The sequence below is a fragment of the Typopeltis vanoorti genome, chromosome 15 (assembly GCF_054136105.1).
Source record: "Typopeltis vanoorti isolate ZY-2024b chromosome 15, IOZ_Tvanoo_1.0, whole genome shotgun sequence".
NCBI classification, from domain to species: Eukaryota; Metazoa; Arthropoda; class Arachnida; order Uropygi; family Thelyphonidae; genus Typopeltis; species Typopeltis vanoorti.
Window position 1 is genome coordinate 39,463,014 of NC_143563.1, and position 15,421 is coordinate 39,478,434.

General features: G+C 35.8%; 1 long non-coding RNA gene across 1 annotated transcript; it reads left to right on the plus strand.

Moving 5' to 3' along the window:
* The first annotated feature begins 306 nt into the window (after positions 1 to 306).
* LOC150098665 (uncharacterized) lies at positions 307 to 13,038 on the plus strand. Its single transcript, XR_016549533.1, has 3 exons — positions 307 to 448; positions 8,483 to 8,581; positions 12,886 to 13,038. It is a non-coding gene; the product is annotated as an uncharacterized LOC150098665 (long non-coding RNA).
* Positions 13,039 to 15,421: the final 2,383 nt, after the last annotated feature.

The window sequence follows — 15,421 nt, forward strand, 5'->3', positions numbered from 1 at the left end:
TTAACCACCTTTGCTACGAGTTGCCCTAGTATTGAACCATGTGTTTTAGCGTACGCTACAGTTCGCCGAAACTTTTATAGTTGCTATATATTCGGCATGAAACTCTTTGATGTCTATCTTTGAGTTTCTTATTCGTCTATGAAATAATCTGGGGATTTAATATCCCCTTAATTTAAATAATCCAAGGCTTTTATTTTTTCATTACTCCTCAGTAGTTTCGGATAAAAGCAGTATAGTGGCGTGCTAGCTCATTTGTAAAAACACGTTGCTGTCAAATCAAATGTAAAGTGGCATGTGATTCAGCCAGTACTATGTTAATGTATTTCTATTGTCGATTAAATAAGTTGTATCGTAATTTGGACTCATCTAGCAGTTGGAAATAAACGGCTGTGTTATAATCTTCCCAGAACTTAAAAAAAAAAAAAACATCGATGTGTTTACATCAGCAGTGAGTTGACTTAAATTTTGTATTTTACCTTTGTCTGATTCATTTGGACAATGTATTTGTTACTCTCCGTTATATCTCCAATATCTAGTAGGCTTCTTCAGGGTTTAAGTGTGATTTGCAAATTGCAATGAACGTAGTTTCAAACTAAGCTTAATATGCTAATCCGTGATTAGCATATCCTCTCTTTCTCTCTACCAACAGACTGTGGGTTCGAGTCCCATTTTGTGTATGAATGTTTTGTGAGTCTAGGTTGTTATAAGAATATCATTAAGCCTGAATTGGCTTGAAAAGGTTTGGTCTAGATTGCGGTTTTGGAATGATGGTCGAAGCATTTAAAAGACAGTGAGGCCATTGTATTGTGTGTGAATTGCGTGCGTTGAAACTCGCTAATTTACCTATTTGTAAGAGTAGAGGGAGAAAAAAAACTATGCAACGGCTGTCTCAAGATTTATAAATGTGGGGTCTAGCTACTTCAAGGAAATTACACCCTAAATGTGCTATAAGGTAGCAACATTCCTTGGGTGTTGTTGATATACACAGACACAGATTCCTCTGTGTGTATCCCTGGTTTTCAAGGGAATTTGCATTCCTTGAAAACCATTAAGAGAATGCTGGTGTCAGGTTTCTGGAATATTAGATATGAAGACAGACTGAGAGATTGCTATCTGCAGAGCAGCTTAGTGGATAAGCAAAGGAGGGAATATAGACGAAAATTAGTAAGTGGTTGAAAGTGTCATCCATTTTGAATATAAGTTGCTTTTTGTCTGTCAAATTAGATTTTAGTTTGAGATATGTTGTGATTATGTCAGTCTATAATAATTTTTTGCAAGTATCAGATTTAATAATTGCAACAGTTAATTTCATAATTATAATAAAATGGTAATTAAATTGGAAAATATGGAGTTAATAATATGTGCATATATAAGACACTAGAAAAGAACAGAGATCTGCAAGTTGTCTGTGTCATGCAGACAACAGACAAGAATATACAAAAGAACATGTAGGTAGCTTATGTCTGTACACAAATGCCAGGAGTATGAGAAACAAAGGAGTAGAGTTTGTTGGCTTGGTCAATATCATAGGACCTCAGACTGTAGACATTAGTGAGACCTGGCTATCAGACATACAAACTGGTATCAAGTGTAAAGGGTACAGCATTTTTAGGAAGGATAGACAGAATAGGAGAGGAGGGGATGTGTGCTGCTAATTATATCAAGTAACTTAAATCTAGTTCGAGATGAGACCTATGATTGTAATAGTAATAACAGCTTTTTGTGTGGCAATGAGTTTAAAGCTATTTGGTATGAGGTGGAATCTAACAAGATCAAATACATAGTGGGTGTTACAGACATGGTGGATCGGATGCTAGTGATGAAGCAATGCATCACCAAATAAAGATGATCTGTGCAAAAAGAGTAATCATAATGGAGGGGGGGGGGACTTAATTATCCAAACATTGAATAACAATAAAATCCCATGAGAAGAATTAAACTGAATTTATTTAGCTGTTGAGACAACTTTCTCAAGTGGCACATGAAAGAAAGAACTCAAAGTCAAAGATTATTAGATTTGATTATGGTGTCATGTCAAAGGGTGTTTCAGTTAAAGACAACTGTTCTGCCTCCAGTTGGTGAAAGCGATCATGCAGTACTCACTTGGGAAGTGGCTAAGTATGAGTGTTCCATTCAGAAAAGTTTACATGCTGAATAACAAAGCAGAAAATTATAACCATCTAAGAAGTATACTGAGTTCAGTGCAATGGTATTGGTTGCTGGATGGGAGAATATCGACAGTGCATGGGAAGTATTTGAAAAATTCTTAAATGATGCAATATCAGAATGTATTCCTAGAATTCAAAAAATAAATAGGGTAGGAATCAAATGGATGTGTAATCTCATCAGGCAAGAGATTCTTAAGAAAAGGATGATGTGGAAGGAATGTCATATTCGTAAGGATGATGTCCATTATGAAAATTATAAGCCGCAGGTGAGAAGAGTCTCAACTGTTGTATGGAAAGCTAAGTCTGAATATGAAAAGAAACTGGCTCTGCAGGCTAAAGATAATCCCAAAGAATTCTGTCAATATGCTGCAAGTAAAAGAAATAATGAATATGAAAAAATAACTGCTGAATGCAGGTGATGTGAGGGTAACAGATGAAGAGGTTGTTCAACTAATGAGTGCCCATTTTGCTGAAAGCCACCAAACTGATGTATGCTCTAATTCAGTTGGACAAACTGAATAAGAATTCAGCAATAAGGACTAATGGCATATCAGCAAGGGTGCTAAAAGAGGATTCAGCTGAACTGCTATTCCTTTAACCGGGCTATATAATTTGAGTCTCAGAGCAGGGAAGATTTTGCAGGAGTGGAAAGAAAGTATGGTAATCCCATTGCACAAAGATGGTGCAAAATCTGATATATCCGACTATTGACCAATCGGTATCTCAGGAGTGGTGGTGGTGAAGATCTTGGAAAAGTTGATTAGGGCTCGCATTCAGAAATGGGTTGACATAGAATCTCTACTTTGCAATTAACAGCATATGTTTGCTAAGGGAAGGTCATGTTTTAGCAGCTTGCTCACATTCTATAATAATGTTACCATTGAGCTAGACAAGGGGAATGGATGTACCATGATACTTTTGGATTTTGCTAAGGCTTTTGACAGAATACAGCATGGACGACTGTTGCATAAATTGGAGAACATGGGTTTGGATTATAAAATATTAGCTTGGATAAGAGGATGACTGACTGACATATATCAAAAGTTGGTATGTGGGAGGTGAGTGCAAAATTTAAGTAACCAGTGGTGTACTACGAGGATCTTTGGTCCACTGTTATTCAATCTATACATTAATGACGCTGGGAAGGATTTGATATACAGCTATTTGCTGATGATGCAAAGATAGGTAGGATAATCACAAGCACTGCTGATATGCAGTATTTGCAGAACGAAGTGAATAGGCTAGAATTGTGGGCATGTCAAAATGGCTGTCAGTTCAATGTTAATAAATGTTAGGTCATGCAGTTTGGTGGTGTTAGATATCCAATATCATATATTGGTGGGATTATGCTAGAAGAAACTGATCTGGCTAGGGATCTGGGAGTGTTAATAAGTATGAAGTTTGAAGTTCAGGGCCCATATACAGAGATTACAAATACCACTCAAAAGATAATTGCAATGCTGAAACAAACCTTCACATGTAAAGATAAGGATGTTATTTTGCCTCTTTATGAGGCCTTGATAAGACCTCACTCGAACTATTGTGCACAGGTCTGGTCTCCTGGTTTCTGTTGTGGTTGGAGCGAGTGCAAAGGTGAGTGTTTAAAACTGTTATCAGGATTGTGGAATACTGATTCTGAAGACAGATCGAAAATTTGTAGAAACTGCAGACACACGCAGACAGGAGAAAGAGGGGTGATATGATTGGGACTTATAAACATCTGAAAGGGTTATACAGGATTTCAGTTGATGGAATTTTTTATTTTATGGAGGGTGTGGGAAGGATAAGATAACATCCTTGGAAGCTGAAAATGAATGCCACTAAGACAGGTATGAGATCTAGATTTTTCTCTCTTAGTTGTGGATGATTGGAATGGATTGCCATGGAATGCTGTGTGTGTGCATGCATGCAGTGTGAATGAATTCAATAACAAGGATGATAGCTGTTCCATGTATTATGTGGCATCCTTTGATGACTTCCTAACTCCCTGGAGGTTTTCTCTTATTAGTAAACTTATTAGTAATAGATTAGTAAGCTTCAAAGTATAATGTGTAGCTCAATGGAAGTGGCGTTTGCACTCCACGGTGCTTGACCACATGAAGTATGACTTGGGTTCAAATCTAGTCGCCGACTAGAGGAACATTTTCTGAGCCTTTTTTTGACCAGATCCCAAGTTAGTCGATCTCAGGCATGGGCAAGCGTGTCGGTAAACTCAAGAAAATCGACTGTCGAACTTGCACTATTATACCCAGACATTAAAAGTATTGTGTTAGGGGCCATGAGAGGGTGGCACTTGTTGACACTTGTTAACTTTTCAATGCATGCCAATTAAATTACTGATAGCCTTGGGACAGCTATCTCTGATTGGCTACCAGTGGAGACTGAACTGCCCACTAAGTCTCCAAAAGTTAGATTGGGCTAAAACGGCCTCACCTACTCCCTATTACAGGAATAAAAGGCATTAGCTTTTTTTGAGTATACTCTTCGATCACAAAAGAAATTATGAAATAATTAAACCAGGAATCAGTAATAGAAAATTAATAAATAAACATAAATGGATGGAACACATTGACAGAATAAAAAACAGAATGATGACCAAAACAAATATTTAATTACAAACTGTTATGAAAAAGAAAACCAGGACAGTCTCCAAAGAGATTCAACAGTGACTTCAGAACAAGCCACTCTAGCCCGAAATCCTTGAAAAGCATGATGTTGTACTAAACTTTCCAAGATTTGAGAAAGTAATTCTTTGACCTCCCAGCTAAGGCTGGGAGGTCAAAGGATGCCTACCTCATTGGATGTTAGGCTTTATCTTTTAATCCAGTTATTGTTTTGTGTCTGCTTTTACAGTTTTAAGATTGTATCCCCGATGATGTGTCTGAGTTGAATTGTAGGATCCATTAAACTTGTTTGTTTTTGTGTGCTGCATTCATTCCATTAAACGTAATAATTTCACACCAGCACATCATTCTAAATACTCAAATCATCGCTAGATCTCATGCTATTACCAGATTCAATTCTTTCAGACTCTTGGTCCTCCCCATCATATGCTGTTTCAGGAAATTATCCTTTAGTAAGTATAAATTCCATTTCAATCTTGCCAAGTGCCTTTTTTTCCCTTACATTCTGTCCTATTGTACCTATATCATTTTCTGTCAACCAGGTCTCACTGATACCCATAAGTTTTAGCCAGATCAAATTAACCAATGCCAGACTGTATACATGCATTTCAGTATCTCCTTAGGCGCTTACCGTTACCCTTGCATAATGTCATTACCAGCACATTGAGATTTGAAACCTGGGATATTTCACTCCAGCCATTCATGTCATTTCTACACTCATATTCATTTGTCCCAGGGATGACTAGACATGTGATTACATCTCCTTGCACCCCCCCCTCCCCCAATTACCTCTAGTTTTCATGAATTTGCATTTCCAACCTTTCACTGAACAACACTTTCTCTAAACATAAAATTCCACAGCCATTCAAAAGCAGTCTATCAGATATACACAAGTCCTTTCATCTATCAAATTCACTCCATACATCTATAAACTGCACACCATTCCTCCTGCACGTTCCTGTTCACTTATTAGCCATTGTAGTTCTTCTCTTAAGTCTGTCTTATCACTCCAAGGCAGAGACTCAGTTTTTGCTATCTCACTCTTCATTTTGACTTTTTTTATATCTGATCACACACAAAAGGCCACAAGATCTATAGTACATTAGTACCATGTGTGCGCAACAGGAATAGAAGAAAGGAGGATTGTGTGCATATTTTGTTTAAAAACAGCTGAGGGTTGTAATCTATGGTGAAGGCAGAGTGGGGGAGAATTTTCCAAAGCTCATGTTTTGTCCTATGTAATTGTGCTATTTCTTTCCTTATTTTCAGCAACTTCTTTCATATTCTCATTCGTATTTCATACACCTCATTCCCTCCTTCTACTACATTCTCTACAACATACTTGCTATTCTTCCTTACAGAGCTAATATTAGTTACATCATTCTCCTACTTTTGAAACTACTCGTGTTTCTTGCACTTGCTCATGAAACATTTCCAAAACTATCTCTCCACTGCCACTTTCAAACCACAAACACTAAATCATGTCATATCTCTCTCATATTGAATATGAAAGTCATGGCTGCCATTTTTCTCAGATGCATTGATGCTGTTAAGAAATGGTCTTTTAAACCACTCTAAAAAAATTAAAAAAAAAAAAAAAGCCACTGATAATGATCAGCAATACTGCAAATATTTATTAAAAATAGTTATCTGAACAACACATGCGCAAGTGTTCTTTTGGGTTGAGAACTGAGGAGCTTGCTGGCCACTCAATTAGATTAATATTCTCAGTCTCCAGAAGTATCTCTACTGCTTGTGTACAATGTGGTGTAGCATCATCATCCATAAAATGAATTCTTTGCCTACAGCACCACGTAACAATCGAACATGATGGGTGTATAGGTCTACTTGTCACAGACATCTTTGCCACAGATTGCTGAGATATCTGCATACCTGTGGTTGAATGGAGTGTCAATTATGTATTGCTGTTATAACCAAAAATCTGTCTTCATGCTCAGTGGTAGAGCTAGGGTAGCCTCTTAGCAAATGTCTGGAACACATTCCATTGGTGAAATGAAATGCTGCTCAGAGCTTGGATACAATGCTATGTGAGATTCCAAACTATCTGGCAATATCAGTAATTCTGCAGCCTTCAAGCTTTCCAATAATTCTTTCCTGCATGAAATCATCTAAATGATGTTTTTAAGACATTACAAGACATTCAAGTTTTTCAACTTTATTCCTTCATGAATAGAGTTTTTCCTTCAAACACAGTTTGCTTGGTGCAGCCTTTTATCCTGTTGAGTGCTACCGTGTGACCCCTTTGCATGTGAATCGAAATTTTGAATGAATACCCACTCTTACTCCAAGTCCTCACTTATATAAATTGCTACAATCTGATTCATCTGAATTTTCAGTTGTAATCTTCAGAAATAGTGTTTCCTTAGGTTTTGGACACCATTATAGATTAGAAAGAGGAAAGGGCACATGGGAAAATGGCAGTGGAATTTATACAGTTACCAAGGGAGAGTTACCTGAAACAGCATGCAGTAGAGGGGACCAGGGGTTTGAGAGTGTTGGATCTGGTAATAGTATCAGAAGTTTTATCTATAATAGCAACTCTACCTCTAATTAGGGAAAGTGACCATGCAGTCTTGTTCTAGGAGGTTGCTCAGCATGTGGAATTTTCAGTCAAGAAAAGGTTTTTGGAACTAAAAAGCTGGCGATTATGACAAACTGAGGAAGCAACTTGGAGCAGTGCTATGGTATAAGTTATTATAAGCACCTCGTTGCAAAGGTGTTAGCTTGGTCCACCTTTGCAACAAGTTGCTGGGTGTTGTACTACCTTACCGCACCTGAAGATACTTTCAGGTGCAAACTTTGTTTGCTCACACTTGGATAAAGGATTAAACTAAATTTATTATAGTCTAACCAAGTGAAAAATAAACTTTCAACATCTTTCTCTAAATCCAGAGTAATTTAATAAAAAGGTGGCACACCTTTTGGCAACTCCTATAGTTAAAGATGACCTCGCTATTGCTTGGTCATCTTTAACTTGGTCGCTTCAATTCTGGGCCTGGCTCCCACTGAAGAGACCTCAATAAAGGTCGAAACTAGTCTGGGTAGTGGCCCTTCCCTTAATGCATAGCATTATACATATCCGCAAGGAGATATGTTCTGCATTAAGGGGGATACTGAGATAGGAGTGATGTTAGCTTGGTCCACCTTTGCAACAAGTTGCCTGGTGTTGTACAACCTTACCCCAGTCCTGAAGATACTTTCAGGTGCAAACTTTGTTTGCTCACACTTGGATAATGGATTAAACTAAATTTATTATAGTCTAACCAAGTGAAAAATAAACTTTCATACCTGCTAATAAGTTTCACCATGATCAAGTGAGGATTAGACATAAGGGCAGAGGCCACAGTCAGTTCTCTTCATTCCTTAAAAAGATATGTGGATGTTTCCTCCCAGCTTATCCAGCTTTGATCCATAAGTAATCCCACTAAGTAATAATTGGAAAAGTTAATCTTTTGCACTAAAAAGTGAACATTTATGTGCTTTTATCATATTACAAGATTTGAATTAGCAAGCCCAGGTATCAGTTGCTATGTAGATAAGCAGAATTCTAGCAGGTTTAACCAGTTGCTTGAATCTCTCTCAGAATCAATTTATTAATACACTTATTGAAATAAAGTTCCATATAGTGAGATCTAAAAAGTGTAGTCTTTTAAATTTTTCTTGTTTTAGATTTTTTGGAGGTCAAGGGACTTCATAGATTTGAATCTAGTTTCCAAGTAAAAACATTTTGAAGCCTTTCCTCAGCTGATTCCAGATTTAATTGCAAAGGTATGTATCATTTTCTTAGAAATCTTGGGTTTATAATCTCAGAATTGAATAAAATTAACTGTACTAGGAATCTGCCTGTTATCTAGGATGTTATGAGAATGCACCCAACCTCAATGATGTTGATTTTTAAGGATACATGTGCCATAACTCTAAGACAAAATAACAAAAAAAAACACAAAGATGATGAATAAAGTATTAAACTTTATAGCCAGATATTATTATTATTACACCCTCCTCCATGGAGTCAACAGACTCATCTGGGAGGTTCATTCAACTAACAACATATTTATCATATAGAATCTTGAAGTCCTTAACTCCTTGCATTAACAACACATTCTGGTAATGCATTCCATTCACTGACAATTCTCCATGTAAAAAATCTACTCCTCACACCCTTCTTTGCCACACTTTTACATAACTTCCAGGAATGACCTCTGATTCTTCTCCTCTCTCTCCTTCTACTCTTTTTATCATCCCCTCTGGATTAATCTGATAAAATCCTCTCACTAACTTAAACGTCTATCTCATATAACCTCTCTTCCTCCTATCCACCAACCTTTGTAATCCACATCTCTTCAACCTCTCTCTCCATAGCCAGCATTCCAAACTCCTGATATTGTCTTAGTCACTCATCTCTGGACCCTCTCCAGTGTCTCCACATCATATTGAAAACCAGGATCTGAGTACAATAGGCCAAGTGAGCAGTGTCTTATACAGTGGCACACCCACTTCCTTATCCTTGCATGTTAGAGTACTTCTTGATTTTTTAGGATGCATGTGCCATAATTGTAACCTTTGCAACCCTAGCAATATGCTCTCTGAACTTCAGTCTACTGTCAACCATCGCTCCTAAATCTCTAATTTCATCCACTTCCTGCAGTACAGCACCACCAGTATAGTACACAGCCTTGTATTTCTGACCTGTAACTTACAGGTCATCTGAAAGGTTTTTCAGAAGGAACTGTACAACAACATATATTTGATTCTTGTAAGCCTACCTCAAACAACTATGAAAGAATATAGAGGTTCCAATCCCATACATTTCAAGAATCCTTAAAAAAATAATCTAATGGCTACATTTATTCCCTTCAACAAACTCTCTCCTTGATTCTAATCTTCTAAAGATAAGATCTTCTCTTTCGCTACCTAGCAAGTTCCTGGTGACTGTCACCTGTCCTGCTTTGGACATGCTGGATGGTTTATGGGTGTTGTAGTGGGAGTACAAGAACACCATTCTTACAGTTAACAATGTAAGATTGATATTACAATGCAAGAAATCTGAGAAATGAGGCTTAGCAAAACACTGAATTTTTGAGAGCACCAAAGCCCTTTTCCATCTTCCAAACTTGAATTGGAATAATGCCTTGTCTGACCAGAGATGGGAAAGTCTTATTTTGATCAGACATTATAAATAATTTTCATTACGTTTTTGTTTAATTTTTTTTTTTGTTTGTTTACTTTATTTCAGCCATCAAAAGCCTGAAATGTGGAAAGGCAGCAGGAGTAGATGATATTCTACCAGAAATGCTCAAGTATGGAAGTATAAACGTCTTACAGTGGCTGCACTGCATAGTTCAGAAGGACGAATTCCAGATGATTGGAATAGAGATGTCATAGTACCCATGTATAAAAGGGAAAATAAACTGAATGTGAGAATTATAGATGTATTTCACTACTGAGTGTTCCTGGTAAGATATATGCAAGTATACTTGAGAAACAGTTGAGAAGGATTCTGGAAGAGAAGCTTGGTGAAAAACAAGCTGGATTCAGGCCAAATAGAGGCTGTCAGGATCAGATTTTCAATTTACGACAGACAGTTGAGAAATCATAGGAATATAACAAAGATCTGTATTTAAGTTTTGTAGATCTGGGAGAGGCATATGACAAGGTGCTAAGAGAGAAGCTATTCCAAACTCTACAGTTATATGGTGTTAATGGGGCATTATATCAAGCAATACTTAATCTTTATTTGAGTTGTAGGTCAGCAGTTAGACTTCAAAGAAGTACAGGAAGGTAGTTTAGTATTAAATTTTGTGTTAGACAAGGATGCACATTATCCTGTTATTCATTATCTATATGGATTACATTATGAAAGAAAGTGGTATTAAACCTGATATCAAAATTGGAGATGTTAATGTCAGCTCTTTTCTTTATGCAGATGATATTATACTTCTAAATAAATCTGCTATAAATCTGCAAGATTCCTTGACTAAATTGATCAACTGTTGCAATAGATATGGTATGAGGTCAGCATTAAAAAGACAAAGACATTGAAAATATCGACTGCATTAAAAAGACAAAGACATTGAAAATATCGACTGCATTGTGAATGGGGAAGCTATAGAACAAGTAAGACATTTCAGCTACTTATACGATTTTTAGTGAAGATTGTAAAGAAAATAGACAACAGAATCAACAAAGCTGGTATGGTAGGAAGTCAATTGAATAAATTCATATAGAATAAGGGAGAAATTAGTCGGAACACTAAATTAGGTGTATACAAGATAGTGTTCAAACCAGTTTTAACTTATGGATCTGAGAGCTGGGTCAGAAGTGCAACACTTGACCAAAGACTATAGACCACAGATATGAGAGTCCTGAGAAATATTAGAGGCATGAACAGATGGCATCAATGGCAATATCATATTAAAAACAAGGATATTAGGAAAGAACTTGATATTGTCAGCATCCAGGAATGCGTTAGCAGAGCTGATCTCAGGTGGTATGGTCACTTAAACAGAATGGGTGAGGAAAGTTTAGCAAAACAAGTGTTCTCTGCCAGGTTGGCAGGAAACAACCCAGATGAAGACCAAGATATAGGTGGATTGATATGGTACAAAGTGCCTTAGACCAGTGCTTTCCAAACTGTGGCCCTTGGCCCCCCCCTTGGGGACTGTAGGTTTTGTTGAGGGGGGAGTCAACGAAATAATGAAAATAAATTTAAAATGTTTTAAGACTAAGTAGATTTTTTTATCTTAAAAGAAACGTATTTAATTTTTATTTATTATTTCTTTTTTTGTTATTTTTCATATTTTAATGGAAAAAAATCACCCATTGGTGCTGGTTCACAAATTTTGCTTCCTACGTATTTCAGCACTTGATGAATATTAGTAAATATATGCTTATTCATATAAGTTTCATTTCAAAGCAGAAATTTAAGAATTGCACTTTCAAATATTTCACCTGATATTGACTTTTTGTGTAGCAGTATATTTGTGTATTTAACCACATCCATCACATTAAATTATTATTAAACTTCTTTTATATTGTTTTTAATTCTTTATTATTAATCGTTTTATGTTTCATGTGCCTGTACTGCAAATGTACAATAACAATATATCTATCTATACAAAAATGAGATAATGTGCCATGTCAACTGTGTATGTAAGATGCTAAAAGTGTAATATTTGATTTTTGCAATATTTGCTGTGTATGTTTTGTATTGAATATAAATACAATAAATATTATAATATGTCTATATTACGATTTTTTTTCGAGGGGGGGGGGGCATGAAATATTTTAGTTTTTCCAAAGGGGGCCCTGGCATCAAGAAGTTTGGGAAGCACTGCATTAGATGATAGAAATATAAGATCTGATGATGTTGGAGTCTTGACTAGTAACAGATTTATTTTGAGGAAAATTGTAGATAGGAAATTAGTAATGATGTAAATTTTTCATGTAGTACTATCATATCCTGTACACCCCTTGAGGGTACATGGCAGGAATTTGATGATGATAATTAAATATATAGACATTAAAGTTTAATACTTTATTCATCATTATCCTTATGGTACTTTATTATTGTTATTTTCTTGACCTCCATGGCATCACAAAAGTCATCATGGGAAATAGACACTAGTCAATACAAAGTTTATCATACCACTTCTTAAACTCATCCATTGTTTGCACTTTCACCATCCTTTCAGGCAGTGCATTCCATGTTCCTACCACTCTCCATGCAAAAAGATTTACTTCTTACCCTTTTACTCATACTTCCTTTTGTAACTTCTAGAGTTGGTACCTTGTCCTCGTTCCTGCCCATATCCTTTTGTCCTATTCTCACTGATGTTAAATGGCAGAGATTGGTGGCTCTCATGGATTTCCAACTATTTGCATTTTTTTTTATCTCCACCCTCCATAAAAAAATTACCACAGCACAGTTTCTGATTCCTTTTTTTTCCCCCCCCTAAATTAGTTAATGCCAAAAGTGGTGTTAATTTCTTATTAAGTTATATTTATGAAAATTTTATAAAATGTTTTTACATTTTATATATATTTGAATTAAAATCTTTTTTCTTATGCAGGTTGTAAGTCCCCCCTCAAGAAATATACCTGAAGAATTATGAAGGAAAATAATGTCTGAAATTAGTGTTTTAGTGTAATTATGTGCAGAATGTTGTATTTATCTTGTTTATTCATTTGTATTTATAGAAGCACAATGCAGTTTAAATGGAAAATATCTTCTTATTAGGCTCAACCGGTAGAAATAATTTTTTCTCTTTTACTACCTATTATAGAACTTGAGAAACCAAGTGGCTTAAGGAAACAAATACTTTTACATTTTAGTAAAACTCATACTCAAGCAAATTGCAATACAAATAATAGGATTCACAAAAAAAAAACTTCCTTTTCACAAGTACACCTTCTACATATGAACAAAATTATGCCAATGAGAAAAAGAGTTCATTTGTAAACTAGTGAGAAATTTTTACAAGCAAGAACTCTTGTTGTATATTAAAATAAAACTTAAGGGAATGCACCCTAGCAGGAAACTTCTTTGTGAATACTGTGGGAAGGTCTTTTCAGGATCTGTCAGCCTTAATTCTCACAAGAGAAGTCACACTAATGAAAAACAATTTTTGTGTAAAATCTGTGGTAAAACGTTTTCACGGTCTGACTACCTTGTTTCGCACATCAGAACACACACACAGGAGAAACCTTATACATGCAAAACATGTGGCATGAAATTTTCACATATGTCTCGCGTTTACTACCACAACAGAACACATTCTAAAGAGAAATGCTTTACATGTGAAATATGTGGTAAAACATTCCTTTCATCTTCATTTCTGTTGTTACATAAACAAAGGCATAATAATGAGGAGCCATTTTCTTGTGATATATGTTGGAAAAAATTTAAATATTCAGCAAGCCTTGTTGTTCATAAACGAATTCACAATAATGAAAAGCCATTTACATGTGAAATATGTGGAAAGGCATTTGTAATGACAGGATCTCTAAGAAAACATTTAAGAGTTCACACCAAGGAAAAGCCACATACGTGTGATATATGTGGAAAGGCAGTGTCACGTCTTGATAGTCTTAAAAATCATAGAAGAATTCACATGCAAGAGAGACCTTATGTATGTGAAGTATGTGCAAAAGCCTTTACTACCTTAGGACAGTTTAAACTTCATGCTAGAGTTCATACTAAAGAGAAACCTTATGTATGTAGTAATTGTGGAAAAACCTATTCAGATCCCAGTAGTTTAAGGGTACACAAACGTATTCACACTAATGAGAAACCTTTTGCATGTGAAATATGTGGTAAAACATTTTCAAGCTCCTCTGCATGTAAATTACACAAATTAATTCACTCTAATGAAAAACAATTTTCATGTGAAATATGCAACAAAAAATTTTCACGTTCATATCATCTAGTATCACATCGCAGAACACATACTAATGAGAAACCATATCAATGTGACATTTGTGGCAAAAAGTTTGCTCGTTCATACTCACTCAAATTACATCTAAGAACTCATACTAAAGAAAAACCTTATACATGCAAATTCTGTGGGAAGTCATTTTCCCAATCAAGTAATCTTCGTGAACATATGAAGAGAATGCATAAATGAAATACTTTTTGAGAAGTCTTATGTAAAGATACAACCATTGTGAATTTTCTTGAATGATTAGTTTAGGAAAAATTTTAGATCTGTAAAGCAAATCCAATAATGTCAACATTTACATCACCATCAAATTCCTGATGTATACCTTCAATGGATGCACAAGACATTATGATAACAATACGTGATTTAAATTGACATAATTACTAACATTCTTGCAAGATTTCCCTCCAAATTACTGCTATTTGTTAGGAATACCAGTATTGTCAGATGTTATATTTTGGTTTAAGACACTTCTAACTGCTTCAGTCCATGCACCTCTTAATCTTTTTCTGAGCCATTTCTCCCATCTTCCATTAAACCTGATTTGTCAGGCTTTCCTCTTCTACACATCTTAAATATCACCTCTACTTGCTCATTCTCAAATGATAATAATCCAAAATTCCTTTCTAATAGCTTCATACATGGCTACCTTATATATGGAAGGTGATTTCAGATCAGTTGCTTCAGTTTCCCATAATGCAAATCACACTTTAAGATGTATATTGCCATGCATATACATCTTAAACAAAGTGTGATTTGCATTATGGGAAACACAACCGATGTGAAATTACCTTCAATACATAAATATGTATATTGCCATGCATGGGATGCTTAAGGGTCAAAGCTGTATAATTGAGAGGAGACCTCCACATAGCCTTTAAAGGAATGCAGAGAACCGACCAAGACTTCTGACCTAATGTCCAATCCTCTCCTTCTCATGGTGCACCCTGTTAGGTATCTATGCGGATACTGAATGAACGAGTATGGGCTAGCAATTTCAGATTTAGCCGACCAAATTATATTTTTATTGGCTTAAACCAAAACATAAAATAATGGTACAACATGACAGGATTTTGGTTAAGCAAGCCCCCCCCCCCACCTCCCTTGTTTTAGCCAGGGAACCAGGGCAAACAGTGAAAAGTCAGCTATTGGAACAAATCCTAAAACA